A 24,096-nucleotide genomic window follows, 5' to 3' on the forward strand; every position below is an offset into this window, starting at 1 on the left:
GCGGTGAGCGGACCTGTGAGCCGAGGTGGGAGCCAGTCTGCAGCAGTCCGCTGCAGATGCGAAGTAAGAGAGTGATGGAGCCTGAAGTTCGACCTCCCCCATTATTCGCTGGAAAATCTATTGAGTTTCATCCTGGCGAAAAGATGGAAGATTTCTCGCGTCAGGGCGATGAGAGGAGCGAGGCACCTCTTAAAAAGAAAATGAAAGCACCGCTGAGTAAAGAAGGCAGTGAACACACGCCACCTGCAGGTCCCGGGGATGTTGTGGACTCCCGTTCAGAACAACCTTGGGCCCCCAAACCCAAGACCCAAGCCTAGACCCAAGACAAGACTCAACCGAGACCGGTAATAACAGGGTTACCTGCTTTATGGGCTTCGGCATCAGCATTGTCATTGTCGTTGGCCGGCGAGCGCCGTGAGGCTCCACGAGGGTCCCCGATCCGATCCCCTTCCGACTCTGCAGCACCGTCGGTGGGAGAGGAAGTGGAAGTGATCCGGCGAGATCGAGGGGCTGTCACTGGAGCTGAAGCGCAGTCTGGGACGGAGACGTGAGGCGAATGTTCGCAAGATCTTTACCACCGAGGATGACCCTGTACCTGTTTCTTCCTGCTGCGCCCCTGTTGGGGTTTCGCCTACCATCTTGGAGACGAGTGGTTCTGACGCCATGGCTGTCGGAGGACGGCCAGCGTCGGGATCTCTGCGAGGCCATAGCAGTGGGGACAGCGAGGGGAGTCGTAGCTGGGAAACTGCGGATATCCGTAATGAGAAGAGGACTGAGGACACCCCCGTTAACCCGTCGCTTCAGTTGGAACCCCCTCTGGTGGTGAAGGCCACAGAACCCCTGCGGATAGGGTCGCAGGCCCTCAAAGTTCTAGCAGTGGTATTCCAACAGGAGGAGGGGTCACAAATCAGAAAGTACAAAATAAAGCTGAAGAAATAAAAGAAAATGCACCACCCCCGCCTCTGTTAAATGCAAACAACATAGAGTGTGCACAGAAGACTTTGAAAATTAAGGCGATGATTCATGCTGTAAATAAAAGTCAGACCTCAGACCCGAAAAAAAAACTCTAACAGTAGCAAAACTACACGAGTGGACATCAATCGGATAAAGGACAATAAAGTGATGGTTGAGATTGGTCCAAGTGAATTGCTCTCAGAAAAAGAGACAGATGACGTCTTCATAGCAGATTAAATACTATCAGAAGGGAATATAGCCAGTGACCAAGAGGACTCCAATAAAGAAACAAAGAGAGAGCTACTAAAGTTGGCACCGAATCATCAGAGAAAGAAAAAAATCAAAACAAAGAAGGTCCATAAACCTGTGAAGGTAAATGCGAACCAAGTAAACAAAGCATCAGCAAAGGAGCCGAAACAAAAGAGCAGGGAAGAAGTAAATGTGATCAAAAGAAGAAGCCTCACGTCTAATAATTTACCTTCGCCGCTACTATCCTGCCCCTTAAAAGCTTTCTTCACCCAACAACACAAACGGAAGTTAACAGCAGAGTCTGAGGTTTGAGATGCAGAGATGCTCGAAGTAGCACATGAAATCCTGCCGGGATTGAAATTAAGGAAAATAAACGAAAATCAAACCCCATGGTTCAAAGCAGCAGAGAAAGATTCTGAGGACCTAGGAATCGGGGAAAAAATCCACAAAGGTGACAACATAATTCTGATACCTGATAAGGGAGATGAGCAGGCGACCCCTGGTCCCATCGTCAATGACACTGCCTGGACTCCCTTAGAATCAGGAGATTCAATCTCAGAGCTTAACAAGGTAGCACAGATAACCCCTGAAACCATAAATGAAGGTGGGACAGAGGCTAGGAGAGATCGGCTTCGACCATGCCAGCCTCCAAAAGAAACCCAAAGATCGTTTGAAGTAAGGGAGGATAAAGAACATCGACTGGCATGGACAATGAAGCACTTGGCCATGGGGCTTCAAATGACGCCTCTCGCAAATCTTGGGAAAGGAGAGGCCCCACACACAAAGCAAAGACTGCCGGCTGGTCGTCTGTCGATGGAAAAAGACCTAAATACCTCAATGGATTGTGCGGCTTTAGGAATCTCGGGATTCCAAAAAAGATCAGAGAAAATACAGACCTCTCCAAAAAATCGCTGCCTAATCGATGTAGCCGCAGCAATACATAATGATTCACCAAACAAAAACTCAGACAAGATCGCTATCATGTCAGCAATGTCCATCGTATTAGCACCCTTCTGTAAACTGTACGAAGCAATAAAGGAGGAGATCCACGACAATTCAGCAATTCTTTCAAACATGATGGCAAAAATGTCACATGTAGAAAGTTATATAATGGCAGTGGAGGATCAGAAAAGTACCCAGGAAAAAATTTGGGAAAGGAAAATCGAGGCCCTTGAAAGAAAAATTGAAAGCATGGAGCGACTAACTTGTAACTTCTCAACTCTTCACGCCGTGCAGTCACACAAGCCCCTTGAACTGCAAACAAAGAACTGCAACAGTGAGACCAAACCTTTTGAGGGCTCAGTAGAGAAAAGGGAAGAGAACCAACAACAAAATAAAATAAAAGACTTAACAGCGATCATGATTCAAAAACCATTGGCGGCCCCTAAAACATCAAGAGGGCAACCTGTCCTAAAACTCAAGAAACCAGGGTCGAAGGTAGAAGAGATCCAAATCCTCGACGACCAATCCTCACCAAAGATCTTTGTTCAAAATTCGCCAAGAACGGTGGAAGAATTCTTGACGGACTCGCCGCTAATGAATATCTCACAACATTGTGATGTAAATCCATCAGAAAGAAAAGAGAGTGACCCAAAGTCCCCCATCAACCCAAAATCAACCAAGGAAACAAAAACAAAATATAGAAGAGATTCAAAGTACTCCATCGACGAGGAGGATCATTGGGAAACCGTGAAACGAAGGGCGAATCCCTCAAAAAAAGGGGACACCGATTGGAACAGTAGTGGACCTCAGAAAGAAATTAATCAACCTTCATCAAGAACAAGCCCAAGCCGTAGAGGCATTCCTGGAGACCAGTCCTCCTTAAGAGGAAAGAGGAAAAGGGACTCGAAACGATACGAGCAGATCCGCCTCTTCAAGCTGGAGCAACGGGACTCCAAAAACGAACACTTAATTCTAAATCGGCCGACCATCCTGCAAATAATGAAAAGGTCAAAATCACTCAGGTCTGTAAGGACTGAGGACCTTGAGTTGGTTGAACCATACCACAAGGACAAAACAGCCAAAGCGTACTTACATGTTAAGGCAGCGGGAATCACCCACATCGACCAGTCGGCTTATAAAGAATTAGCTCTGATGGGTTTCTGTCTGACCGAAATAAACAAGCCACAAAGAAATGAGAGAGAGCCAGAAACAACAAGATCTAGAACCCATAAACCTCACTACCACTCAAAAACAGAAGATCTCTATCGCCATACCCGATGGAACAGGCCTAGGGATGAAGAAGTAGTTCGTGGAGAGACCCAGCAATTCCAAAGAAATGGATCTCGTGAACGGGCTTGGGTCAGAACTCATGCAGTTGAAAAACCAGGTTTAAGGCGCGGTTCAGAAAAAAAAAAAAAACATCATGACCACGAAAACACTGCGATAAGAAGAAAAGAAGACAAAGACAGCCAACTGGGAAGTAATTCCACTACAAAGGGTTTGAACCTGAAGACCTCCACGAAGACACCAGAGTTGAGACATCTGAGAGGTCCGTGGGACTGGTTTACATCGACCTGGGCCAAGAAAACCACCAAATAGCAGCGACCAGGGCCGGCCCTCGAGAACGTCGCAACTACATCTTGCAGAGAGGAACAGCCCGACATGGATCACTTTACCCTAGGATCCTGGAACACCAGAGGACACTCCCATTTAACAACGCTGGGAGACGTGAACTTGGGCGCATATGACATATTATGTCTCCAAGAGACTTGGCTGTTGGAGAAACCATCGCTCGATGGATTCTCCTTGGAAATTTCCCCAACAATCAGGGACCTCCTAGGAAGGCCATTGTCAGGCCTCTTAATCTCTATCAAAAAAGGCCTGGGCCTTGAAGCTCCCAGAAAGTGGAAGAAATCATATGAAATGTTGGTGATTCTTACAACATGGTCCCCACCTACCTTGAAGAGCAAAGGTGCTCGGTTGAACCTTTTGGCAATTATCAATTGCTATTGGAATCCACAACGGATGACCACTAAAGCTTTCTGTTCACCAATGAGTTCAACCATCGATCAGCTCTACGAAGAGTTTGAAGAAATTGAAATCATGGTATGCAGAGATTTTAATGCAAACTGTAACGAAGAGCATCAGGGACCGTGGACAGACTCAACCTTGGAACGCGGAAGAGCTTGGACTAAAGTAATCAGTTCAAGAAACTTACAAAACATAGCTACACTCTTTCCAAACCAATTGAACATCCCAACCTGGGAACGGGGCCCCTCCAAAGCGACCTTAGATTATATCTTCATCTCATCCAGCCTCACATCTAACATAGTGAGTTTTAATGTCCTAAAAACGGGGAACAGTGACCAAAATGTGACCATAATTTACTCACCTGCACCTGGCGAGGATGGAGACCAAAAAAAGGAGTCTACCAGGCTGACATTGAAACAAACACCCAACAAACTCGGCTACAGTTAACTGAAGCTAACCTCCTGAAAATTAAATCATCTTGGGAGGAAAAAAACGCTTACAACCACCCAAGCATGGCTAACGAGAGACCAAACTATCTCCCTCTCCTCCTGCCTTACCAGAAACCAGCAGGAGGCAGTCGGATGGCACAAGCTCTCCCCATTCACGCATACAATAAAGAGCTGGTAGAGCAAAGGAAAGTAGGACGACAACTAAAAAGAAGGGCAAAGAAAACAAACAAGGGAGAAGATTGGTCTGCCTGGAAACGGGAAATGAAAAGATACGTGGGTTAGCTGAAACAGCGAAGAGCTGCGCAATACCAACGGGATGCGGAAGAAATGATGAGAAGTTTGATAACCAAAAAATCAAGTGATTTCTGGTCATTGATAAAAAACAGCAATCCCACAGCAAATTCACTCCTGTCAAATGCAGTGTCAGAGGAAAAATGGATTGAGTAATTCTCGAAGGAGTTCGAAGAGCCAAAGGATTCCGTCGGTGAAATAGAACAAAATATCAACCTGTCATGGGTGACCATCTCGAACCCAGAAGACATTGAAATAAAAATCAGAAACTTGAAAACATCGAGAGCTCCAGGACCAGATGGCTTGAGTAACATCATTCTCAAGCAATTCCCGAAAGAGTGGTCAGACATAGTTGGAAAGATCTTTGTAGAATGCGAAAGAACACATCAAATCCCTGAGACATGGCAGAAAGCCGTTATTGTCCCGATCTATAAGAAGGGCAGTCGGAAAGACCCTCTCAATTACAGGCCAATAGCTCTACTTGACATCATAGGCATGATCTTTTCGTCTCTCATACTGGACCACTTCAGAACATGGGAAAATTCGGCCCCCTGCCACGATATCCTGCAAACTGGTTTTCAAAAAATCGGCACCACCGCAATCAACATTCTGATACTGTATCTCCTTAAAGCAAAAGTAAAGGAAGGGGCACCAAAGATCTACCTAGCTTTTGTGGACTTATCAAAAGCTTTTGATAAGATTGACAGGAACCTGCTTTGGAAGAAACTCAAACTCTGGAATTGCCCGCAACCAGTTCTCTATCCTCTCATAGCATTGCACTCACATTCAACCATAAGAGTGAAGCTAAATCAACAGGGAACTCTATCAGAAGAGATCCAGCTGAAAAGGGGAGTTAAACAGGGTTGCCCTTTCGCACCCGCTCTCTTTGTTGCATTTCTGGGAGACTTACAATGCGCAGAAAAATCCATCAGGACTTTTCCACCAAAGATTGGAAAAACTCGCCTCTTATATGAGGACGGCGTAATCCTGGTTGACCAAACCAAAGTGGGGCTTCAGCGAAAATTAGCAAATCTGACAAAATACATTGAGGAAAATCACCTGGAAATAAATAAAAATAAAACAAAAATCATGACTTTCGACAAAAATCTGAAAAAACTTTCGAAAGTGGAGTCGTGGTACTTAAACAACACCAAAATCGAAAAAGTCAAAAACATCAGATATCTGGGCTTTGAAATAGACAACTCAAAAACGGATTTGGCAATGCAAGTTGTACTTTGGGAAAAAGCAAAAAGATTAACTGCACAAATGAGAACTTTGGACAGGAAGTTCAGTAAATTTTCCCTAAAACCGGCAATAATCTTCTACAAGACGAAAGTTGTTCCGACGCTGGCTTATGGAATGGAGGCTTCACTCTTTACCCCACAGACGTTATGGAACAAACTAGAAGGTCTGGTCTGGAAAGCCGTTTTAGGCCTCCCAAAGTCGACCTCTATGGCGGCTATCTGAAGAGAACTCGGGCTAGTCTCTTTAGCCTCAACAGTCGACTACAGTGCTATGAGACTGTACAGAAAAATAATTTTGGCAGACTTGCTTCCCGTCTACTCTCTTATCAAGGATGAACTGGAACACGGCAACTGTAAAGCTCTTAAAAAGTGGGCCAAAATTACAAAAGAAAGGTTGTCTGAAATATTATGCACAGAAGTAGATTTAAAAGAAAACCCGGACAAAATCAAACGTAAAATTGAAGAAATAGACTGGATCAACACCTTACAGATAGCAGTAGAAAACAAACTTTTATGTCACCTCCCTCCTACGTTTAACAAAGTAAAAAGCCCACTGAATTACGTCACCAAATTTCCAGAAAAAAAAAAAAAAAGACTTGTGTTTGTGAAAGCAAGATTAAATGTACTTCTGACTCGAGAAATCTAAGCAATTCGTGGTGTGGTGGGAAACCAGAGCTGTCGGCTATGCAACAACATGGAGGCGGTGGAATACCTTAAACATCTGATCCTAAACTGTCCCATCACCAAACAAAATAGATCTACTTACCTTTTGCCTTTGATCTCGAACCCATGGTTGATGCAGCAAGAAGATGTATGGAATAGACTGGTTTCGGGAGAATCCACCCGGTTGACGGTGGCCATGACAAACCTTACCGTTTTGGCTTTCAAACAGATCAACGAGGCTTCTCTCAGCACTGCTACGTCCATGCAGTGAGCTTTTTGGTCCCAACAGTCCTGGGACTCGGAGGCATTTTTCGATCTACCGCTGACGATTGGTTGATCTGTGGGAATCCTTTTCGGAAAAACCTTCAAAGGGACTTTTCGTGGTCAACAAAAAGGAACTTGATGTACTTTTGATAAAATTCCAGGTTTTGCCTGAATATATGTCAAATAAATAACAAAATAAAAAAATATTGGTCATGTCTTAGTTGGGTGAGGACATCCTGGCTTGAAATGCCCCTATAGCCCCATACACCCACTTAACTCTCATGCCACAAGGGGGAGCTCTACCGCTGCAACGTTCGCGTTAGTTAAACATGCCAGTTTTTTTGTCCTTGTATTGGAAGCCGCAGTACCCATGTTTGAAAAATAAAATATATTTTTACTTCTCAGTCTTGAAACAAGAGAGTTGTTATATATTTATTTCCTATATTTACATGTTGTAATGTATCTGGAGTGTTATTGCTGCTCTTGCAAGTTCTGAATACTCACACGACAAGGTAGGTTTGTCTTTCCTTCCTCTTCCCCCCACTACTCTTATCAATTATCGTGTTTTTTAATGTGTTGACTCCCCTGATCCCGCCGCTCGCCCTGTGGGTGCTTTGAAACGGTATTTTACTTGCTGCATAAGCGACTGACAGGCAAACAATAAAATAAATAAATATCTGACGACCTGTAGAGAGACGTGTTCAAGCATAGAATTCCAGGAAAAAGCCTGGCGGATTCCCAGGAAAAAACTAACATGAACATACACTGCTATGTTATCAAGGGCCTTCCTGCAGGTGTGCACTTTGGCTGAAGCACAGGTGGTGCTGGATACGGATATTGCCCGGTTGGGCAGATGGAGTCTATGTGCACACTGTGGAAGGAAGGTAAACAAAATAGTGGAGCTCTTGATTGAAACAAGTGCAGCTAAAACGACAGAAACTCTCTCCAGTGCATTTCAATTACAATAAAATGGACATTTAAAATTGAACCGATTCCAACAATCATCACTGCGGCTAGTACATGCCACAAGTGTTTCCAGTTACCATGGCAACCAGATATTCTGCTTCTAAACAACCCTTCCCTTCATGTTGCCTCTCCGTAGCGTTGCTTTGGTCACAAGATGGCGCTAAAGTGCCACTATGTGCTCCAAAACCAAAATAATTCCAATATCTAACATCATTATTTTGACAGAAAAATATAAAATCAAAGGAAAACACCTATTCATGTATTTGATCCAATTAGTCGGCACTCCTGAAAATTGTAAACACAGGGTTGTAATTCAACAATGTTCTGCACATTCCTGGTGCCATGATAATTCTTGTAATGTGCATTAATGGAAAGCAAACACAAAATTCCAGGCACATTTCTGTAGAACATGACCATGAAATGTAGATGATTTTAGTTGAGCTGAAACAATTGTTTAGCCCAATAAAATAAAACCTGGCAATTATGAATGTGACCTTTTGCCATGTTCTACTGGAAGTAGGCCTCTGCCTGCTGGACGTGTAACTTACTATTCATACAGCAAATAATGGCAACTTGCAGTTGGGTTGCGGTAAAACGTACCGTCATTTTTAAAAGACGTTTATGAGATGGGTGCATCAGAGAGAGCAGGGGTGCATGCAGGTGAAAGTGAGAGCACAGGTGTGTGAGAGAGTAAGAGTAGGGCTGCATGAAACTGAGAGTGAGAGCAAAGACTGTGATTCATGGAATTCTTTGCACGATTCAAAGTGACTTTGCACTGCTGAGGGGTGCCTTTGCACTGCCGACACAAACCCTGATTCATGGAACTGTGCAAAGTCAGGGCACAGTCATTTGTGCAGTACAAAATGACTCTGGGACAGAGCTGGGAGAGAGCTAGGGGGCGAGCAAGAGTGGCACCTAGAACGTGAGTGAGAGCTATGGTGTGAGTGTGAGGGCAGCAGTCTAAGAGCAAGGGTGTGGGTGAGAGCTAGTGTGCACAAATGTGAGCTTGGGTTGCGAGATGGAGAGTCAGAGAAAGGGCGTCTGGAATAGGGAGCAAAAGAGATAGGGTCCAAAAGTGGTAGAGAGCGTATGAGGGTATGAAAGAGGGAGAGAGAGAAGGTGTGTGCAAAAGTGCTAAAGGGCAGAGGGTTTGTGCACGTGTATTTCTAGGGGTGAAACAAATTCCAGTGTGTGTGAAACCCTGTAAATGCAGCAGGATAGTGTGAGAGCGAGATAGTGTGTCTTTGGGAGCAAGTGGGAGTGTGTGAGAGAGAGACTGGGGGCTGAAGGAAGAAAGTAGAGCGAAAGGATGAGTGGGAGAGTGAGGTGTGTGTGTGTGTGTGTGTGTGGAAAAGAGGGTGTGTGGGTGGGAGGGAGAGTGTGTGTGGGTAGATGGGATGTAGAAGAGAGTGAGGGGGTGTGTGAGTGAGAAGGTGGGATAGAGAGTGGGTGTGTGAGAGAGAACAAGATGCGTGGGCAGGAGATGGTGTGTATTATAAAGGGGGTGTTGGAAAGAGAGGGAGAGAGTGGGAGAGAGTGGGTGATGGACAGAGAGGGTGTGATGAAAAGATAGAGTAATGAAGTGAGCAAGGGAGGGGTGACAAAGAGAGAGAGCGTGATCGCTGGCAAGAAGGAACATGCATGGTGTTTACAGATGTTTTCTGGGGATGAGGGGTGATGTACAGCGACGGCGTCATGGCCTTTAAACGTTTTCAGTTGAAATAGACCCCATGATTCTGGGGGGAGGGGGCATGCAGCTCTCCATAAGTACCTTTTATGATACAAAAACATATTCCTTTAATTAGAATATTAAACGTGTGTAGTGCACTAAAGGCATGCCACTAAATGCTCACACCAGAAATAATACAGCCCACTAGGAAAAAAGGCCCAAGAAACTCTTGCAAGGATCACAAGTGTTTATTTCTACAAAAATAGGGGTGTCAGCAAAGAACTCTGCTGCCATAGAACATTCTGCCCAAAAAGGGTGCAAGCAGAAGCTTCAAAGGGGGCACAGCATCATAGTTCACGGGACTCATTACGACCCCGGCGCTAAACCATGGTGCTATTAGCATCATGGTCCATGCCGGGGTCCGCCATGGTGAATGGGGTCCATTCCAAGGTTGTCAGGGCGGTAATTCCCTATTCACCATGGGCCCTTCCCTATTCCCATTTTTGCCCCATAGGGCTCAATGGGAATGGGGAAGGCGCTAAGTACGGTGCCGCAAATTGCGGCACCGTGCTTAGCACCAAGGTCCCTTTGCGGCACCCTACTTTAACGCCTGCTAAAAGCAGGCGTTAAGGTCGGGTCCCGCAAAGGGAACTCGTAATCAGGCGTTAAGGGTTTAACGACACCGACACCTTTTACAGCGCCGTTAAACCCTTAACGCCAGGGTCGTAATGAGGCCCTACATTTATTATCTTAAACAAGTAATCTTCTGTAACAGTGCCACGATGCCTCAGAGCCGATGCGCGCTTTATAAGCGCAAATACATTTAAAAAAAAAAAAAACTGTATACAGTGGAAACCCGCGTGGCTGGTTGGTGTGACCCTTTACATGGTCGGCCTACTCCTTAGGGAATACCTGGTCATTGGTCCCAACCCAGCCCATCTTCTACAGCATGGGATCTGCTGGGCTCATTGTCTCCAGGGAACCACGGCCAAAGAAGCAATTAGTTCAATTTGCGAACAGTGCTACTCCATCATTATACAGTGCACCTGGCATGAGCATAGGCTGGCACAGGGGAGTCTTGAGGTCACACTAACGCACACATCCTTCACTCATCCCGATCGCGTCTCTCAGCTTCCAAAGCTTCCACTCTCACTTTTGAACTTGGTCTGGGGTCAGCTGGAATCTTGGAATTCAGGGATCTTTGGACTAGGGCAGTTGTAGGGGGTATAACTTGTGGTGGGCTGGGTGGGGGTCGGAGGCCTGCTTTGGCCTTTCTGTGATACAACGTACACCAAGTCACCCAGTGCTGTCTCTTAGCCTTGCAGAGCACATTCTTTCTAGAACACACATACAGGCAACAAATAAGTTTCTTTGAAAGTTAGCAGCATGGGCCTCTCTCGTCAGCGCTTGGCCTATTCAGAATTCCCCTTCAGGCTTGGGGCCTGTATCCGACACACTATATACTGCATGGCCGTGCAGGCCCTATGCTTCGACTATGGCTACTTAATATCTGGAAAATGCGTCTGCTTATATACGTGCTCCATGTCTAAATTTCTAAATGGCACACAATATTTTGATCTTGTGGGTACCTTTAGAACGTCTCCCTCCCCCCTGGCCTATTATAATTCTTCCAATGGGGCTCGCCTCACCCTAAAGTGCCTAGTGGGGTGAGATGGGTTTGCTCCCCTCCCAACAGCACGTTACAGGCAACCTTTGCAGGCACCCTCATGCCTGTCACCTCCCTCTTTCAGTATCCAGCAATGTTTGTTATACTCTAGTTTCCCAACATTAGCACCCTACCGTCAAAGAATGATTAATAGCTTTTCAGCAGACATTTAGGGTTTCAGCTCCGCACTGGCTGCCTGTCCCATGATAATCTGCAGCAATTAACATCCTTGCTGCATTCTTTTCACTTAATTATTATTTAAGTACCCTCTGGATGCCTCAGACTGTTTTGCCATGCTGTAAGGCAAGGTAAGCCCCCAAACCTTATGTTGACCTTGGCTCCCACCATCCCTGACACCTATTCAACTGTCCCAGGTGGTGGAGAGAGTAAGACGATTATGGAGTGTGTGGATAATGTCCAGTGATGGATGGTAGCGAGATGTGTCATGATGTTTAATTGGGACGATCAAAGGGGATCTGTGATTAGGCTGGTGTTGTGTGATGGTTACATCTGTGATTGGGTTGTGATGTGCTGCAGAATTTCAAGCGGGTAAGAGTGCATAGAAGGGTGTAAGGGAGAATAAAAGGGTAAAGTGGTGCTGCACGAGGAACAGGAGTGGCAAGAGGTGCTTAGGGGGTTTGACAGACAGGCAGCGGTCAGACTGGCAAGCGTAGGTTTTTATGAGTTGCAGGGAAGTGTCACAGACGAGCCTCATGCTGGAAAGGGGCGGAAACACATGTGAAATACAAAAGGGAGCTAAAAAAGAGGAAGGGGGGATGGCAAGAGGGATGTAGGTACACGTGGTGACAGATTAGCAAGGAGTGGTGAGGCATAGGCAATAAGCATGGACGGCTCAAGAGGTTCTGGGGCCCATTTCAACAGAACGGTTAAGGGGATCCCATTACCTAGAGAGGAAAACCAAAGTCTGAACCACCCATGGGGTGCCTTCATCATAATGGGGGTTAATAGCCTTCAATTATCACAAGACAGCCAGACACCAGGGAGCGGAGCATTTTGTGATTAGTCCTTCTTTGTTAATTAGCAAGTGGCTAGTGCAGAGAAAAAAGGTACCACAGAGGCTATAGGCGAGAACCTGAAGGGCTGCCAACAAATGCAGCTTGTAATGCGTGCTGCAAAGTCCACATTTAAAGTCCCAAATGAAAGCTGTACATTGCAATGCCATAAAACGGAAGACTGCCAACATCAGAGCAGTTGCTGTGGGGCCCCTAGAGGCGTGAGACCCCGTTCAAGTGAAAAGGTTGAAAGGCCCTGACTCCATCCCTGGCAACTGTTGGGATGGAAATGAGTTTATCCCACCCCCCTCAGTGCTTTAGAGTGAGGTGAATCCCGTTGGTAGCCATGCAATGTACTAGGTGGAAAGGGCTGTGTTAAAGAAACCCATCACGGATACAATATCACGGGAATTATAGATGCATAGTCTTAGTGCACGCATATTAATATGCGCCATTTTTTACTTGTGGAAGACACAAGCAGACCTACATCGCTGCAGGATAAACGTAGGCCCGGCGGAGAAACGTGAACAGAGAACGCTGAGGACAGATGAGCCTGAGCTGCTAATTCTCACAGAAACTTCTATTTGTCCCTTAACTGTTGCAATTACTCATTATCGCAGAAAGGAATGTGCCCTGCAAGGTCATGAGACAGTAACAGGCTCCTCGCAGCACATTCATCACAGCCAAGTGTAAGGAACTCATGGTGGCAACAAGTCAGACAGACACAAGTGATCACTGTTCAATGGTATTTATTGAACAATGAATGTTGTATGCAGGTTGGAAAAATGCCTAATCTAAACCTATATCTAGGGTGGGAACGAGCGTCAACCATCAAATCAAAGATAAGGCAGTCCTAGTGGCGCTGTGTCAAATATAAAGGGCCTATACTAAGAAACCTATAGCCAAATCTTACAACTAATACAAAAAGGGGTGTGGGATAGCTCTCGAGAAAATAAATAAATGTTTTCAAATAATATGTAAGGAAGCGGTAGCCTGGGTCTCCCTTCCAACGTTTTTAGCACGGGGTAAGGTGGGATCTTGGAGCACACACTCGAGCTTCGACAGTTCTGTTCCAGTTTATCAGGAGCATCGATGACCAAGCGTTTCACTTGAAAGTTTCTTACCTTCAAGGGCCTGAAGTAATCAAACATCAAAACAAAAATTCCTTTAGCCAAAGGAAAGATCATTAGGATGATAATGGTACACCCCTGTGTCTCCCTCTTCTGGACGCTGACCCCTCATATATCGTATTCCACGATTAATTCTTTTCACTATGAACTTTGGATGATAGCTTCACCCCTGGATCTCCCTCCGTCGGGCTCAGACTCCTCTTGACTGCTAATACTTGGGTGATGGCTTCACCCTTGATCTCCTTCAGTCGGGCTCAGACCCTTCTCAAATCTCAGTCAGATCTCCCTCAGTCGTCTCGGACCCTTCTCTTTAGTGGGATTTCTCTTTCCTTAGTTTCTCATTGACTTTTCAAACAGTTCATAGTGGACATCCCTCAGACAGGTTCACGTTTGTCAACATACTGTTTCTCTGGACTTTAGACTTTGCCCACTCATCAACATCCCTCGGTCGGGTTCACTCTTGCTAACTTCACATTCACAATTACTTGCAGGGATTCACCTCCCTTTCTTTCACACAGTTATTAGATCAAAGTCTTTCGATTGTACTGGGGTTTTGCTTGACCCTCACTATGACCACCTTGACCAATCTCTCCGTCCCTCCTGTGATCTTCTGGCATCTGTAGTTTTGCACAGAACAGGGTCTCATGAGTTAGCACCCACGTGGTGCTGGTTTCCCTCTGCAGCTGATCTCCCCTTAACACTTTTTACAGTTCTTTTACAGTTCATTGAACTTGGTTCAATCTTGCCACTTTGTGTTTATCATTCAACACAGCCTGGTTCTTATCGGCTCTCTCCTCGACTAGGCTGTGATGAACCACTTGGCTTTCGGCTATACTGAAGTCAAGGCCGGTACCACGGTCGCAGGAGCTTCCTTTGCTCCTGCTTGTTGGCACAGGCTTGCCCCGTGTACAGTTGAACTCTGCGGCATGGCACTTGGGCTTGTTCGCAGTCTTATGTGCTCCACCACAAAGGGTCCGCAGCCTGGTATGAAAAGGGCAAGGTTGCTTCTCTCCTCGCGACCCTCTTGATTCCTGCTGCCTTTCCCCTTCCCTTGAACTGCTGTGCCAGGTTAGCCGTCTCATTGTGTGGTCTGTCTTGCTCACGGTGTGTTTTCTTGCTCCATCTTTTATCCTTGTGGGGAAAAGGAAGGGCCGTCAGGTGTGTGTCAATTGCCTGACTTTACCTGACTCTTGTGTCGGACATGTCAGGTAAACAGTTTTATTACAAGTCTGTCATGCAAAGGTGTTCATGTCGGAAAAGGGGGGGTTAAAGATTTTGAGTATCCTATGGTGTATAGAGAGGAAGAGGTGTTGAATGGCATTATAGTTCTCTTACTAGGGATTTGGGTAAATTCGGAAGGGTGAGATTTGTAATGTGTGTGGAACAAACTGGAATGACCGGGATTGTTATCGAAACATAAACAAGGGGGGTTGTGGGAATGGTAGTGTTTTATCTGAGCCTGTTGGGAGTGTGGGAAACTATAATCAGAGGGATGTGGAGAAGAACTGTTGGGAATATTTGGCTACATAACAGAAAGACAGGGATTCTGGGAGTTTGCCATGGCACTGAGTATTGGGTTCTTACAGGGTTTGGGAAAGACATTTGGTTTATTGTATTTGGCTACAGAAGGTTTATCGGGAGGAGGGGGTTTAAAATTGGAGTATCCTACAAAGGTCTTAAGGATCTCATCCTCCTATTCTTCTTCCCCGGTAGTATACTGTGTCTCACCTGGGGCATTTCCCTGAGCACAACCGAGGTGGTCCTCCATCGCTTGTCCTCCCCTAGGGTTGGGACCTGAGAGCGCCAGTCCTTCCCTGGCCACCTGAATAAGGGATTCTCAATGTCTTGCTTGGAGAACACACTCAGGTTTCCCACACAGGCCAACCCCAGACCTCTAACCCCCACCCAGCCTACCACGAGTAATGGCACCCAACACTGACCCAGTCCAAGAACCCCTGCATTCCACGATAGTAAGTGACACCAGCCCGCCAGCAATAAAACCAATGGCCATAAAAGATCTGAACATGCACAACCATTTCACCTCTTCCCATAAATAGACCCTTTGTAGTATGAGGTACAGGGAGGGATAAATTATAGATCACAATGAAGGTGGAAGCCTTGGGTGTGAGGGGTGCGATATAGACAGAGCACAGAATGTGTGGGTCAGCGTGGTTGTGTTCCTCCCCTCCCCCTGGTGCCAGTTCCCGAGCCTCCCAGGTGCATGCCTTAATGATGTAGTAGTAGCATTAGTGTATAATAAGTAGCCTTGGAACAGCAAAATGTGAAGAACCTGACCGTCAGTCCCTGGAGAGATGAGTCCAGCTGACACACGTGGGAACAGACAGACGGCGGAGACGGGAACCAATCATAGCCTGGCATCCACTATGGAGCAGGATCTTGTATATGGTCTCACCAATCAGCTGTGCGGGTTTAGACCCTATTAATGATGCCCTTAGTGACACTTTTGAGTCTTATAATGTACTGTTCATGAGAATTCAGACCGAACGTTCTCGAGCAGCAGAGTCCTCTGCTGACACCCTTGTCTTTGGTGCAATTAAACCTTGTTATCCTTGTAAACAATCTCTTGCCCTTCTTCCCTATAGGGTGTTTTATTTCTGGCATGAGCGTAAAGGGACTTGCCTTCACAACAAGGACCAACAAAGAAGATGGTGGAGTGCCAAGCGGAACAGGGACTGGCAATAGGCACACAGGGGAAGTGGGGCACAGGCGGAAGTCAGACTGGCATGCTCTGGAGAAGCGCATAGAACAAAAGCACACAGAGGAGTTGACCAAATGACCATAGTGTGATAGCTCTACAGTGTGCAATTCCACAGGATCCTTGCGTGGTGTCTCTGTGCAGTGTGCAATAGCACAGGATGCTAGTGTCATACCTCAACAGTGTGCAAATGTACACAATCCATGTGTACTACCTCTATGGTATGATAATCAAAGGACACCTAATATATCGCTTCAGTGTGCGATACCACAGGTTCCTAGTGTGGTGTCTGTGCAGTGTGCAGTACCACAGGATGCTAGTGTACTACCTCTCTAGTGTGCAACAGCACATATTCCATGTGTACTACCTCTATCAGGACACCTAATATATATCTGCAGTATGCAATACCACAGGATCCTTGTGTGGTATTTGTGTTGTGTACGATACCACAGGATAGTAATGTACTACCTCCACAGTGTGTGTACCACAAAATCCTAGGAATGCAGCTCTACAGTGTGAACACAGAATCCTAGTCAGTTGTCTTTACCCTGTGTAATACCACAGGATGCTAATGTACTACCTTGACAGTGTGTGGTACCACATGATTCTAGGGTGGCATCTCTACAGTGTTCAGTACCATAGGATCCTAGTGCGGTATCTCTATTGGGTGCAATACAACAAGATGCTAATGTACTACCCCCACAGTGTGTGGTACCACAGGATCCTATGTTGGTATCTCTGCAGTGTTCTACCACACAATCGTAGTGTGGTGTCTCTACTGGGTGCGATACAACAGGGTCATAATGTACTACCTCCACAGTGTGTGGTACCACAGGATCCTAGTGTGGTATCTGTCCCGTGTACAATACCAGAGGATGCTAATGTGTAATAATATACCACAGGACGGGGGCGTTAGCATGCACAATATCACAAGTTAGCAGAGTATCCGGGGCCTATCCAAAACCTTCCCCCCAGAAATAATGGAGAACTCAGCCCTGGGTCAAGTAGACTCTCTTTATTCTCCAATAGGCAGGAATCATACAGGAAACCACAACATCTCTGGAAATCTCAGCATTTCAGCATGTGTCACCCGGGTGGGTATTGAAAGTGAGCAGTCCCCAAAATTCAATCCAAAACTCCCCAATGAGAGTCAGTAAATGACATACCCCAGTAGGGAATGAGACTGAGACCAGGTGAGTTTAAGAAGCAAAGTTTATCTAGATAAAATAGGGCAAGCAGAGAACTCTGCTTACTCCGAGAGGGCTCTGCCAAACAATAGACTGTCATTGGATTAAAAAGGGTTACAGCATCATCAATGACGAAAATATATATGGTACAAATGTTACACTTTCATTGGAGGAGTCGCAGATCCAGTATAGCTTCATAGGCGCCGCCTCCAGACGATCGGATAATTGCTTGGAGGGAAGGAGGATATCATGTGTATCAGCTGGGCTGGTCAGTGCGAGGTGAAGGTCATGTGTCTCTGGATTAGGTGATTAATACTAGCGCTCTAATCTAAACACTACTTCAAAGTATACAATAAAAAAGACAATCATTTGTATTCTGACAGGTTGTGAGAAAACCATAAATCTCACAGGTTGCTTTTATATACATTGTCCTGAATCACTGATCAGGTGAAAGGTATGGGGGGGGCATCTCTGTCAGGGGGTGTGGGGGTGAATGCTCCGTGCGGGCCCAGTGGAGGGATGGGAGGATACATTTGTTGCGCTGGGACATCCGTGAGAAATGGGCCAGCAGAAGCATAGTCGCAGGGAGAGGAAAAGGTGTGCGGCGCTGCAGGGAGGGTGAGATAGCCCTGGGGCAGATAGAGTGTGGCCTAATTCAAAATAGCGGAGTTTAAAACACACAATAAAATGGAGTTCAAACAAGTTTTCATGGCCTCTTCTGCAGGGGTTAGGGGAGGAGGTTTGGTTTTACCTTGGACCAGATGTTCATATGTTAAATATATGAGTGTGACAATGTCCACTCTACTGCAGGATGACTCTATTTACGTCGGCTCCATGGGCCTCACATTTTGCACCATGACACATAATCCCTTTTTAAATTTGCCATCTTCACATGTGCTGATATTACATAAAGACAATGGATCTACATCTTGAAACAGAGACACGTGGGCCCAAATATCTTATCTACTATAGTCAATTAGCTAATACATCCGTCAAACATCTCTTTGGATCTTATACAAACAACTTCATCACACGTGAGTACAGAAGGAAAATATATGGTTACAGGCGGATTAGTATCAGGGGTGAATCTTGGTGGCATGCAGTTGTGGGGCAGGCATCTGTTACATCAAAGAGGAGGTGAGGGTAAAGGCTGCCTGAATAGTATATCCTTTGAGTTGGGTCATTGAGTGCGGCGCTGGTTTGTGGAGATGGATAGGTTTTTTCTAGGACCAGGCCTTGGCCCGGTCATTTGCAGGGCAGGAAGGCACGAGATACAATGTTTTATTTGTAGCCTTTCTCGCCCAGCTTTTCGCGGGAACAGGACAGTCGCATAGACACCGGAGAGGAGGAGGTGGGGGGATTAACAGGCAGAAGGTGCGTGGCCCCAGGGGAGAGGTGCAGGCCTGCAGGCCAGCATTTCTGTGAAACCTACTGGGGCTCTTTACAAAATGGAGTTGATGTTTGTACAAAATGGAGTTGGTAATAAAACTACTTATTGGAGTCGCACCTGTATGCGTCGTCCCGAGGCTGCCCAGCACCTTTGGCCAGGGGTGCATTGCAAGCCGGGGGGACGAACATGGTGTGCGTGTGGGGACGGGAATGGAGGGGAAGGGTGCCCAGGCGACCTTTCCTTCCACTTAGTATCATGGTGACGCACAAACATTAACACCATCTCCAAACCTACGGAGCATTCCCATTGGGTAGCTCAGGTGGTATTACCTATAGAAGTCCCATATATTAGTCATCCTATTGGTCCACCATGTCAGGTGGCTTCGCCTGAGACTCCCCCAAATACTATCTATTACTTTGTTGCAGGGTCACACAATGACTATTGGCCCATGCAAAATTCTACACCACCCCATGATCTGAGCATCTGGATTGGCTGGAGCGAGTCCTCCCAGGCCTGCGACCCCGTTCTGTTCACAGTGCTCGGTGTACTTTTTCAAGTTAACGAGAAAGACTATGAGCTTCATTACGAGTCCGGCGGTAAACCTGCCGTGCTACCAGCAGGTTTCCACCGCCTCGTAATATTTTAACCAGTCCCTGACTTTCCGGTGCCTCCGGCTCTTACAAGTCCGGTGGCCCGGGAAGTCAGGTGCCTGTAAAACGTAAGTCCCCATTCCCATAGAGTCTTGAAGGACTCTACGGGAGTGGGGACTCGGAAGCACTGGCACCATTGCTAAAAGTGCCAGGGCTTTCATGAACAGTCTGACTACCGTGGCCACAGTGCCCGGCAGGGTCTGACCTGTCAGGCACAGTGGCCAAAGCAAGCAGACATGTAGTTTGCCAGTCCAGAAACAAGGGTGCCGGTGAGCTTACCGGCACCCTTGTTTCTGATCCAGCAAACTTAGAATGAAGCCCTATTTGTCCCCATTGATGCCAATGGTCTGCTCACCTAGCCTGGGAGAGTGCCTGCAGGTTGCAGTTTTTGGTGGATAATGCATGTATCAATCTTGTCTGCTTTGCTGGAAACAGCTCCTATTCCCACCATGAGTAGATGGCCATTGGTCGGCTCTGCTGGGTCATCTATGAGAGGACCAGAAAGCTGAGCCTTTCTGTCTACAGTTATGAGGATTTTATTCTGTATTTCCTAGGTGGCTCACCTCCTCCCAACTCTGGAATCTCCCCCCCCATTCTTTGTCCTTGGCTCGCACTTCATGTATTTGAGGCCTGTGGTTTTATGTGTATTCCCTACAGTCATTATATGGTTTCCCTACATGTCCTAATATCTTCTTAGAGGTTAGTCGTGTTAGATCTCTATAGGTACCTTAAACCTTCCCGTAGCTCCTTAGGATTAGTTGCGGTAAAGCGATTGCAAGCTTGGTCCATGTATGCTTTGCCTTCTTGCGTTTATGCATTTGGCTAATGAAAAGGAACAGCTAATGACAGTATGTACATGTATCTGTTATCTATCTATAGATGGTGTAAAGCATGTTCTTTATGTATGTGTGTGTGTGTATCTGCGTATCTTCGTGTAAGTGTGTGAGTGTGCTTCGTGACTGACGCTGCTATGTCGTGTTGTCACTGGTGACATCATCATGGCTGGATCTTGTCATCAGTCAACCTGATCCATCGATGAGGCACCTGTCTCTTCAAAACCATCAACTGCATAAGGGTTAAAGGGTCGTCTGAGAGAATATCTATTTGCATTTGTGGAATACACCCGGCACGCCTGGTGATTGGCCAAACAGTGAGTTTGTTTCTCATCCTTCAGGCTAATATTCACATAGGGGACATGAGGGCCATTCCAGGAACCCCCTCTTCAAATGTATTACCTACACAATGTGTGGTACCACAGGATCCTACGATGGCCTTTCTATAGTGTTCAGTACCACAGCATCCTAGTGTGGTATCTGTGCCATGTGTAATACCACAGGATGCCAATGTACCACCTCTACAGTGTGTGGTACCATAGGATCGTAGTGTGGTGTCTCTACCGTGTGTGATACACAGGATTGTACTTGCTACATCTCTACAGTGCGTGATAGCACAGGAACCAACTGTGGTGTCTCTACCATGTGTGATACCACAGGATTGTACCTGTGACATCTCTACACTGTGTGATAGCACAGGATCCTACTACGGTGTACCTACAGATACACATTGTGTCATAGCACTGGGTCCTTGTGCCGTATCTCAACTGCAGGACTCTGCAAACAGCGGCTCTCCAGTTGTTTGTGACTACTTGTCCCATGATCCCTCAACATTAACATCTGCAGATGCAAAGATGCTAACCCCACATCTCCAGTGAGCATTGCCACATTTCCCAAGTGCATTCCCTGTGTTACAGTCAAATTAGTGCCCAACTCTCTGACACAGTATTTCCAAATATGGAGTTCACCAGTCGATGGTCCCAGACAGTTTGTTTGGCGATGCACCACTGCCAGTGTGCAGGAACACATGGTCACTGATGTGTAATAGTAGACCAGGAACTAATGCCTTATAAGATATGACACTGATGCCAAGTAAGAGAGCTCGAGGGTTGATGTTCTTCCTAAACTACCCAGGCACAACCTGCAAAGCAGGTTGATCTTTGCATTTTGTTTTATTGTGATATGGTTTGTAAAATTAACAAACATTTCACTAGTACATATAAAAACAAATAGATAATAATTAACATAGAAAAAAACACTTAAAACAAAAACATGGGGAAACCCCAAAAGACCCCAAAATAAATTCTAATTGAAAACTGAGTTCAATATTACCTAAAAACAGAGTTCATAAAATGCAGTTAAATCTGCATATTTAAAAAGGACAAAAATGTCAGTCAGAAAACTACAAATTATTAAAATTAAAGAAATACCATTTCTCTGCATATGTCAGGAGCATAAGATTTCATCCGTCCGTGTAAACTAAGCATATACATGAGGTTTGAAGCAGTGCTGAAAATGGAAAAATGTACTGGGGGACTGTCACCTCTTTGGAGGGGCAGGGCTGCGGGAAGGAGGGCGCAGTGCCAAGGGTGTGGCCCCCGGCTAGGTTGTGCCACAAAGTGGGCCTGATTTATGGAAAAGTACGGATTTCTACCGCATTTGCAGCGTGCCGAGAATGACACTGCACAAACCTGCACGCAAAATAAAAAATGCGTTCACCAGGTATTCATGGAAGAGTGCAAAGTAACTGTATGTTGCACCCGGAACGCCCCTGGCACACCTCCATGCAAAGTATAAACAGCCACACCAACTACATGTGCACGCTCGCCCTGGTGCGAATACACGCACCCTTCAAACAGTGCGTAGGGTCCCCTGCAAGCAGGCCTGCATCTCGAGGTACCCTGCACAGGGGCCCCCATAATTGTTGCCGGCACCCTGACAGAATGCGTATGACGCTTTGTAACTCGGGTATAATTCGGGTATATCTCGGGTGTAACTCGGAATATCTACGTGAGAACCCCTGTTAACCGTCCCCGCACCCCACTATGCTGCGTACGCGCACCCCTAAGTACGATCGGAACCCTGTCTGTGTGCATGCACCCCTAAATCCAACATTCAAACTCATCTCCACGCTGGGAATCCTATGCACAATTGTACTGACACCTGCCTTCGGATGGCGGAGAGATCGAGGGATTTGCATGGGCATTTCACAAGCGAGAGGTTGAGTGGCCAAATCCATGAAGACGCTTTGCTGTGTGAATTTGTAGGCATGCCATGGACTGCTTGCAACCCGTTCCTCATAACGGACACTTTTTCCCTTGTTCCTTCACATTTTCTGAGTTCCGCTACATACTCCGCCCTCTGCACAGGTCTTGGCCATGCGTATCATCCTTGCGCAGGGGCCAAGCTGATCTTCTCTGTATCGTTCCAATTTTAGTATATATACTACCAAGAACATGCCCTGCGTGGAGTCTTGTGCACGGCATTCAGCCGCTCGCAGAGACGTACCGAGCCTACGCGACATCCACGCAAGTCCAAGGATTATCCTGCGCATTTGAATCCATGAATCAACAAACGGTATTTTGCACGCAATTCGACACAAGTACCCTAGTTTCCGCGCAAATATTTCCATGAATCGGGGCCAAAATCTCTTCATAGAATCCAATCATGACAATTTACATAAAAGCAAAGAGCATTATGGGAACATCATAATATCCACAATTCTAAAGGTTATGCATGTCTTATAGTCAGTCATTCAGTAAAACACCCTTTAAAGTGAATAATGGACTCTTCTGTTTTGATGGGTCACAACATTCACCCCCTGGAAATGATCTAGTCCAGTTTAAGGTCTGCTAGCGCTTAGATACCCGTTGCGTGGTTAGGGCAAATGACACGCAGCGTCAACACTAAGCAACGAGATCCCTTCAGTGCACAGTGCCAAGAGTCTGCACGTCCTGACAGCGCCAGTGCTGTTTTTCTCCTTTCATCAGCCTTCTGTTTACTCGCCCTGACGTGCACAAATGATATCACCCCAGCCTTATTTATTAAAACACCCACTTCCTTGGGCACGCGATGCGTGTTTTATCTTTCTCAGACCGCCCACGCGCTCCCTTCCACCAGGGCACATGAAGCAAGCGTTTACGTTCCTGCTGTGAGAAGCACCCACTCACGCGCTGTGACTCAAAAAGCGACTCCATCCATCTCGATTTCCGGCTTGCTTCCACCAAACCTGTTCACAGAATTGAACTTTTCTAGACCTAGTAAGCCTCGCTCCTCTTCCTCCCTAAAACAGAACCTTCTCTGCATTCCAAAACATGGAAACTGTGCCCGGATGTGGAACACCGTTGCACCGGAAGCGGCACCGAAGCAGATATTGACCTAATGCAAAAACACGTCACGTTGCATTGGGGACGGCTGCGCCACAATGCAATGGCCAGCACAGAGTTGCACTGCAGCACAGCAAATGCAGTGTGTTGGTTTCCTGCATCTTGTCATTCGAAATGCTCATGCAAATGACAGGTCAACTGCCTGGCCTTTACAGTGCACCCTGTCGCCAAACTAGAGCACCTCTGCTTATCTAGAAATTGGGGAATTATGTGCCTGCCAGAGTCCCGGGAGCGCAGCACAGGGGCGACATGCTTGCTTTAAGCCCAAAACGACACTAAGCAACACAGGTTCGATCCCTGGGTCCGCGCTTATAAATAACCTATCATATCGTATCCAGAACTTAGTTTGCAGAAAAAAAAAAAAAGAAAACAGGAGGAGGAGGGTGTCGATGACACAGACAGT

The 24,096-nt window shown here is 46.3% G+C and overlaps 1 pseudogene; it reads right to left on the minus strand.

Moving 5' to 3' along the window:
* Positions 1–22,677: 22,677 nt before the first annotated feature.
* On the minus strand, positions 22,678–22,765 carry LOC138505358 (U6 spliceosomal RNA; annotated as a pseudogene).
* Between the last annotated feature and the right edge of the window lie 1,331 nt (positions 22,766–24,096).

Source organism: Ambystoma mexicanum, chromosome 11 (genome assembly GCF_040938575.1).
Source record: "Ambystoma mexicanum isolate Mex_15411 chromosome 11, UKY_AmexF1_1, whole genome shotgun sequence".
NCBI classification, from domain to species: Eukaryota; Metazoa; Chordata; class Amphibia; order Caudata; family Ambystomatidae; genus Ambystoma; species Ambystoma mexicanum.